Below are 9,499 nucleotides of genomic sequence, written 5' to 3'. Positions count from 1 at the left end.
CTCACCCGCCAATGTTCGGGTCACGTTTCAGATGGACTGAGTTGGAACTGTCCGTTCAAATCTGTTGACGAATCGTGAATTGGAAGCTCGGTAGTCAGGCAACTACCGTGGGTTGCTGCTTGGTTGAAGACGTACATGGAACTCTTGTAAGGGGTAGCACCTTCGTTGTTCACACTTCTTCAAGCCGAAAACGTCGAATAAATTGCACACACTCATTTTATATATTATATATATAATTATTATATATATATATATATATATATATATATATATAGATATATAATATAATATATATATATATATATATATATATATACATATATATATATATATATATATATATTTTTTCGCTTACACAACTCTTTTGAGCATTACTACAATTGCTAACTGGACCTCATTAAAACTGGATAATATCTAGCGGAGATATTTATTCAAGAAAAGTTACAAGCTTTCTAAGACTAACACTTCACAATGAGGACTATTAGTCCTAGAAAGCTTGTAAATTTCCTTGAATAAATATCTTAGTAATATATATATATATATATATATATATATATATATATATATATATATATATATATATATATATATATATATATATAATAGACAAGGACCTCATTAAAAAAAACTGGATGGTTCCCAGCGAAGATATTTATTCAAGGAAAGTTACAAGCTTTCTAGGACTAATAGTCCTCAGTGTGAAGTGTTAGTCTTAGAAAGCTTGTAACTTTTCTTGAATAAATATCTCCGCTAGATATTATCCAGTTTTAATGAGGTCCAGTTAGTAATTGTGTTAATGCTCAAAAGAGTTATATATATATATATATATATATATATATATATTATATATATATATATATATGCACATATATTTGTGTGTGCGTATTTATGTATATATTATATATACTTAAATGTATGTATATATACATGTGTGTGTTTGTGTGTGTGGGTGCCTGTGTCTATTCTTGTCTATTCTAGTACATAGTTGCTGATGCAGAATCCTTTTCTGCGTCAGAAACGAATGTGATGCCCAGCCTGTTCGCAACTGCATGGCGCAGAATTTGTGGATTTTTTCAATATTAATCTGAAAATCAATGATAATTAGTACTGATGTAAATCTTAGTAAGAAGGAACACTTAAAACTCCTCAGAAGAACACATTCAATAAGTTTCATTCCTCGGTTAGGCTAGATAAGCTCTAGAACTGGAAAGTTGAAGTATAATTAGATGCAGACAATCAAGTAAGGTCAGGTAAGGAAAGGTCGCACACATAGGAAAACTGGAGTCAATTTTCATAATACTCGAGCAGAAATAATCAAGATAGAGTTACTACTAAAGAAAAAAAAAGATTACTATTGTATACAATTAAAGTATGAAAGGTTGTTTGCTGAAGAATAGCTGTAGTTGTAGTTATGACCAAACTGGGGACACTAAAAGATTAATAAAAATAAGAATCATAACATGGATATTGACCTCACTGGAAAATCTTTGTCCTAAGTTGTATACTCCCGGGAAAGTCTGTACTTTGTAAGGATTCAATATTGATTCAGGGTAAAAATTTGGCCGAGCTGTATCCAAGAGCGAAAACTTGATGATATACCCGGAGAGTGTTTCTTTGTGCTAAGAATATATTGAGTTGATCACTGAACAATTTCGTGGATGTGCAAAAGATGAAAATGTGTAATTTTGAAACATAACTTCATGATTCACAGTTTGGAACGATAAATATAATTGATAACAAGAAGGTTGGGTGCGGAATCACGAAAGTCAGCTAGGTATGTACAAACTGTCATAGTGTTCTGAAACAGGTATCCGAAACCGGTTATAATAGTTCTTTTGTTTATTTTTAAAACTGACGTTGAATGCATTCTCTCAAAAATTGTAACAAAAAACTCCTGTAGAATGCCATTCCAGATTCCCAGCAGTTTTTCTTTTCCTTGAAGCATGAAGGCTGATAACAAGTATGAACCATGATAGAAAGGGACAAGTGTGGGATGTTAGTATGAGTCACGATGGCAGGTGATAATCGTGAGGCGTTATGGCAGATAACGAGTATGAAGAATCATGGCAGGTGACAGATATGAAGTCATGCAGCAGACGATGACTTCATTCCATGTAATAAGTAAGCGTTATGACGTCAAATGACAAGTATGAAGTATTACGGCTGATGATAAGTATGAGATACTACGGCAGGTGATAAGTATGAGTCATTTACATAAACTGTCGTTGCTTGATGTCTACATGATTATTTTGCAGCTGATACAGCTTCCAAGATTATGAAGTGTTTGTGAGTGTTTGTGAGAGTAGCACTTGTGTACATCTGATAATAGAATCTATTAAAAAAACATTAAATGAATAAACTTTATTAAAAAAAAGCCGAGAGAGAGAGAGAGAGAGAGAGAGAGAGAGAGAGAGAGAGAGAGAGAGAGAGAGAGAGAGAGATTGGCATAACCTATAAAATATACACAAGGGCAAACGATTTATAAAACATTCTGAATGAAATCAAGGAATAGCCTTTAGTTTGAGCGGTCATAATATGATGATTAAGTGAACAGAATAATCTGGTTTTCTCAAAGATAAATTTCACTCTTTCGGCACCGGTACAGTCACTCTCTCTCTCTCTCTCTCTCTCTCTCTCTCTCTCTCTCTCTCTCTCTCTCTGTTTTACATAATCCGGTCTAACCCAAACCTAAGCCCGTCACTTCTGCTAGATTTTCATATGAGATGAACTCCGACCGTCTCACTCACTTGCATTATGGCATTTCAGGACTCCCCCCCCCCCCCCCCCCCCACCCCCCCCCCCCCCCCCCCCCCCCCCCCCCCCCCCCCCCCCCCCCCCCCCCCCCCCCCCCCCCCCCCCCCCCCCCCCCCCCCACCCCCCCCCCCCCCCCCCCCCACTATCCTCCTCCTCCTCCTCCCACCTTCCTCTCTTCCTCCTCCTCCTCCTCACCTTCCTCTCCCCCTCCTCTTCCTCCTCCCCTCCTTTATCTCTTATAAGAATTAGGAGAAAAGGACGTGTGACGAAAACTCACAGGTTTTCAGAGCGCGAAGAAGAATTCCCGAAAGACCGAAAGACGAAAGTATCTTTGCGGTCGACCGGTTGAAATGAAGAAGTGGCGAGAGCGTGAGGACAAAAATAAAAGTTTTGCTCTATTCCCTTCAAAAGTAGGCAATAAAGCAAACAAAATTCGAGTGCTTAGTTGCTAAGCCTATTATCGACGGCAACGGGAAGCTCGCAGAGTCCTTCCTTCAATTTTAGGTTGTCCTTTATTTTTGAGTCGATATATCTCCTGATGCGACGAAGAGTTCCAGTCCGTCTCTTTGAGCGCATTATGTGCGAATTTGGCAAAAACCTGTCATTAAGTCACTTAGAGCTTATAATGGAATTCCTTTTTCCGTTTTCTTTATTTTTACTCCGAGTGCAAATGCATCCGTTCGCGCAGCGGAGAAAAATGCAAATTTTTATTTATGAACAAAGTCAATGTCTGAAAGAATTTCCTCTCGGAAAGTCATAAGGTTTAGATGGCTTCTGTGTCCCGAGAGAGAGAGAGAGAGAGAGAGAGAGAGAGAGAGAGAGAGAGAGAGAGAGAGCACTCAGCCTAGCACTACTATTCACCTCCATTATTTTTACCTTATTACCAGCAGGAGTGGCAAAACAGGGAAGTCATGGGGGGAGGGGGTAAGGGTAAAGGAGGTGGCTACGGAGGGCGTCGCACTCCTGCATCTTCGTTAGTGATTATAATCCTAGTGGCTCTCTCTCTCTCTCTCTCTCTCTCTCTCTCTCTCTCTCTTATTCTTGCAGGAAATGGAGCTTACGAAGTAAGAGGGTAATGTCCCTCTCCCTGCATGCCAACTTCGATCTCGCGGCAGGAGGCCGTAAAGGCGGGAGTCGTGTGTCATTCCCGGGTAATGGAAACAGTTTTGGGCTTCGTGCAGGAGGAGAGAGTTGTCAGTATTTTCCTGCAGAGTGCGAGGAAGGAAGGACATTCAGACACCCAACTCCCTCCTCTCTCATTCCTTACCTCCAGTCCCCTTTACCCTGTCTGTGGGAGACATGGCCGAAAGGCTTCGTAAAGGTGTATATAGGGCCAGAGAAGATAGAGCAGAGTCATACGAATGGTGTTCTCAAAAATGATTTTCTTCTTCTTTTTCTTCTTCTTTCGGAGGGGAAAGGGCCACCGCCAATTTCCTCTAACATGTTGAAACTTACACGTAACACAGGTTATCATCCCTGAGAAGAAACACTCGGAACGTTCAAGGGCTTTGAACGGATCAGTTTGAAGAAATCCACAAAAGCATATACATTTCTAGGAGGTCATTTACGAGAGCTCAGGAAGTCTTCACATATTATCTGACCAAAAAGGCTCGTCAACAGGGACACAGATGAATGCTCTGAACCTTTGCAGTATTTTCCAACCGTGCCTACCAGTGACACATGAACAAAGAAACAATACTGTTGAGCATGAACAAGAGCATGGTAACGGTACACTTGAGACATAGAATTGAATTGAAATCGAGTAGTTACTGGGCAAATCATCATACTTGAGGTGCTCCTGGAAGTCTTATGTAAAGCCATTTCTGGAAGTCTTATGTAAAGCCATTTAATAAGTCCTTCACCGAGCATTAAATAACTGAGAATTATGGTGCAGTTCCAAAACTGTTTTGAATTATGTAGTTTCCTTTTATTGACATTGCTGTTTATTTTTGTCATACCTTTGAAGACTATCAATCGCTGCTGTGTAAGGAAAGTTGGATGTGCCATTCTTCTCCTTTTTTTTTATTCCCTGTAAGAAAAAAAGAAAAAAACTAGTCTCTTTCATTCTCTGGACGAGTTGTTCGCGTCCTCCCAAGACTTCACCCAGGATAATTGTCAGTGATCATAACTGATAAATAGACTTGATTGATTAAAATCTTTCAAACAATTCCCCGATGTCACAGGTCGTGAAATCCTATTGTAGTTTTTTCTGGAAAGAGGGTATAAACATATTTTATGAAATTCTCAAGGAATATATTCTCGAATAGTAATTCTAGCGTGACTCAAATAGCTAATAGCAATCTTGCTGCATTGAGACCAATTGGCTTTTCATATTCATTGTATCTTCTCATAGTCCATCATTTGGAAAATTGAATTTGGAATTTTCCTGTCCCTCTTGTATTCCTAGAGTCTATTAATCTAAATTTCGAGAGATTTCCTTTTTAATGTCTACAGTTACCTTTGGAAGCAACCTGCATCCTGTTAAAGTTGCAGACAAGAATCCAGAAAAATCCAGTATTATTGACCTTATTCGGATTTCCCTGAATGTATATTGTGAGGTTCTGGTTGCTGCTAATTACATTATGGATAGTGAAGAAAAGTCCATATTATTATCCATATTTACATTCCAGGACAGAGAAATTACATATTTTATTGCTCTGCATTAACGTCTGTCCCTCCGTTGTTGCTGCCTCTGAATCTCCCCTAGTTTTCTTTCTTAGAGTTTAATCTCGCGAGACGAAATTATGAATTTTGTCTTTTCTAATATTTCTTACGGCGTTCTTTTTTAATTATTCTCTCTTTTGGATAACTTTTTATGCTTGTGTATTGTGAATATTAATGACAGTGATATAAACGCAAATTTCTGGGGAAGGGAAGTAACCATCGCCCATCTTTCTATTTCCCATTAACTTATTAGTTAAGCAAGTTTTGTATCGATTGGTGCCCAGTGCCTATGTTATTATTATTATTATTGTAGTCTTCCACAAAATAGGATACCAAGATGCAGGAATAAACTAGAGAAGTTAGGTAAATAACAATTAAATTCAGATTTGTTTCTAAACAAATAATGAATTCCGTACAAAGACATCATCAGATAAAAGTCGAAATGACATCGACTTCTAAGCTTCCGAAAGAATGAAATCTATGTACTGTTTTATACGAGATGAGATCTCGTTCTCTGTACCGAACTATTGCTGAGTATTAATGACGTCACCGAAGCCATAGGTGAAAACCGGCAAGACGCACCTGAGGATGAGGCAAGTATCTATACAGTACTGGGACGAGAGGTCAGGCCTTGACAAAGAATACATTCATGATCGTTTTTAGTTGTTTTTGCCGAATGCAAACGTCTTTCAGCCAATCTTATTCGGTAGAAATCTGCTTTTTTACAGCTCACGTCTTCGCACTAGGTATTGAAGAAAACCTTAGATAAAATAAAAACAAAATACTGGGCCTAGAGGGCGGCAAATTAGCATTTCTGACGATTGGAGGGTGGATGATCAACATACCAATTAGCACCCCTCTAAGCCTCGGTAGTTTTTAAGATCTGAGGGCGCAGACAGACAAAGCCAGCACAATATCATTCTTTCACAGAAAAATAAAAACTGAGCACTCGTATTTGAATTAACCCCATTCCCAAGTAGGCATACACTCACACTCATGATTTCCTTTAAGCAATGACGTAAGCATATCAATTATCCTCCTCCAAGACACAGGTGTTGCATCTGAATAAACATCGAGCCTTGAGCAGCATTCTCAAAATGTCATCAAGTTTCGACTTAAATTCTTAGTGTGTTTTGACAGGGAAGTTTATGAATGCGCCAGCAATTATCTTCCGTCGTTAGTTGTGGCTGTCAATCTCTCTCTCTCTCTCTCTCTCAAATACCTAGGCAATAATTGGCAAGTAGCTCAGAATTTCAAACCCATATCTCTCTCTCTCTCTCTCTCTCTCTCTCTCTCTCTCTCTCTCTCGTCAGATAATCAGATCACTAAACATTACTTTGCAAAATACTTTTGCTTTCAAATTTTGGAAGAAATATTGTTTTATTATTTTAACTGTTTCATACATGGTCTTTTTCAAACTTGCTACTTGTGCAACATAATTCATCTAATTGTATGAACAGTGCACATGCTGTAAGTGCTCATGCTCTTCCTGTCGTTATGTTTTATATAAGGTATATATATATATATATATATATATATATATATATATATATACATATATATATAGATCGATAAATAGATGGATAGATATATAGATATGTATATATACCTATATATATATATATATATATATATATATATATATATATATATATATATATAATGTGTGTGTGTATCCATCTATCTGTCTATCGATCGATTTATATATATATATATATATATATATATATATATATATATATATATATATATATATATATATATATATATATATTATATATATATATATATATATATACCTAATATATATATATATATATCAAAACCACGATCATATATACAATGTAGTGTATATATAAATATATATATATATATATATATATATATATATATATATATATATTATAGGTATCTTGTCGTCAGTTTCTGAGCACGGTGTCTTATTTCCAGAGGGAGAGAGAGAGAGAAAGAGAGAGAGAGTAGAATCCAAGGACTCTACAGTTGATTGCAAATTAATTATTTGAGTTTAAAGGAGCAGGAAGAGTATTACCGAGCCAAAGAGGCGGGCGATTGCAACCAACCGAAGTAGTCTCTCTCGAATGCCAACACCAGCCCCTCTTTCCTCTATAAACTCCAGCCGCTATTTCAAATGCTCTCTTTCTCTCGCAATTCAACATTAGATTGTTACTTGGCAAATTACTCCGAATTAGTTCTCTCTCTCTCTCTCTCTCTCTCTCTCTCATACACACACACACACACATGCATACACGCGCGCGCGCTCACCACAAGAGGGGTCGAAAAGATATACAGGTAAATCTTCACTTAAACCTATTTCTTCACTTACTGAGATTACATGTGTTAGGGAACTCGAACTGTACTATGTTCGCGTGCGTGTGTATTTGTATGTGCGCCAGTTAGATTGAAACCTTTGAGTGTTTCGGACACCTTCTAGCGTCTCGGTTCTATAGCAGAATAATATCGATCCCATAGTATATAGATGGTCTGGCGTCGAAATGAAATGGAAATGCCACAAAATACCCCCAGATGCCGCGCGATACTCCTGTGGTATAGTATGTCTCTGCCGGCAGTGCTAAACATTTCCCCGGACCATTCCGTAAACGAGAGGAGAGGACTACTGAACTGCCGGACTCATTATGTGATTAAGCACATTTGTTTTCACCCGAGCTCACTCCCAGGTACTTAGAGAGTTCCGTCTTCACACCTCCCTCTCTCTCTCTCTCTCTGTCTCCATTGATATAAGAGCAGATATTATAAAGTTCCCAACTCTCTCTCTCTCGCTTTAGTTTGAGAATATTAATATAAGATAATAGAAAATTTATTAAGCTCTCTTACTGTAAATTCTCTGTGAAAAATAAAGTTTATAGCACCAATGGAAATGAACCTTTAACTCTCTCTCTCCATCTATCTATCTGTGTGTGTGTGTGTGTGTAAAGACGCGTATACAAACATTGTTAGAACTTGCTGAACTCGTAAACCTTTCACATTCTCTTTCTTTGTTAAAAACGTTTATAACAATAACATATATGAAAATCTTTAACTAACTTTCATTGCGTAAATACCTTTATAATTCTGATAGACATGATAAACCTTCAGTTCTCTCTCTCTCTCTCTCTCTCTCTCTCTCTCTCTCTCTCTCTCTCTCTCTCTCTGAGAACATGCAACAAGGGCGGGGCAGTCGATCCCAAGCCCCGATCCCTCAGTCATGCAGAGTCCGCCGTGGATGGAGCTAATAGAGGCTTGCCTATTCCTAACCGAATAACTTCTGCTATTTCAGTAGAAATCAGTCGGGCTATTAGTGGAGGATTAGCCATTGCTGTTAGAGCGGCGATGTTTATGACTGTTCATGTAGCCCTTCCTCTTTCTGGTAAAATTGCGGAGGTCACTTTGTCTGAATAGGCTTCTCTTAACATGAGATAAACTTCGCTCTTGCTATCTTAGCAACCTTTTAGAATATCTTGTGCGGTTTTGCTTTGCATCTGGAATAGCCATTCTCATTGTGGCTGCAACAGCCGGTCGTCGTCTTGCTCGCTTTTGAAAATTCCACCTTCCACACTCGCCGGGACCTTATGATCACGTGCTATTCTTCATCATGATAGAATTGCTATGTAGCCTCGAATTTCGTTTTTTTTTTTTTTCTTTTTTTTTCCCTTCTCACACGTGAGTGAGTACCTACCATCAGCACCTTGGGAAAGGAAGTTAGCGTAATTATGGTAATCCTGCAATTATGATTCTCTCTCTCTCTCTCTCTCTCTCTCTCTCTCTCTCTCTCTCTCTCTCTCTCTCTCCACACGTACGTAGGTTGGTGGCATGACATACGATAAACGTAAGGTACCTCTCTCTCTGTCTCTCTCTCATACAGGTTGCTAATTAAGCGAGAATTACTGTGATGATATTACAGGGGGGCCCCATAAGGCCTGCTACGGAATCCATTTTTGCCGTAGGTGGATGTAGTGGAGGTGGGCTGTGATAAAAATAATATTAATAATAAAAACTATATTCGGCGTTGTCAAATGTGGAACTTTGTTTTAAAATTCAAATATTTTTAGAATGACGTCTTAAG

The sequence above is a fragment of the Macrobrachium nipponense genome, chromosome 44, assembly GCF_015104395.2.
Source record: "Macrobrachium nipponense isolate FS-2020 chromosome 44, ASM1510439v2, whole genome shotgun sequence".
In the NCBI taxonomy this organism is placed as follows: domain Eukaryota; kingdom Metazoa; phylum Arthropoda; class Malacostraca; order Decapoda; family Palaemonidae; genus Macrobrachium; species Macrobrachium nipponense.
Note: the sequence above shows the minus strand (reverse complement) of the source record.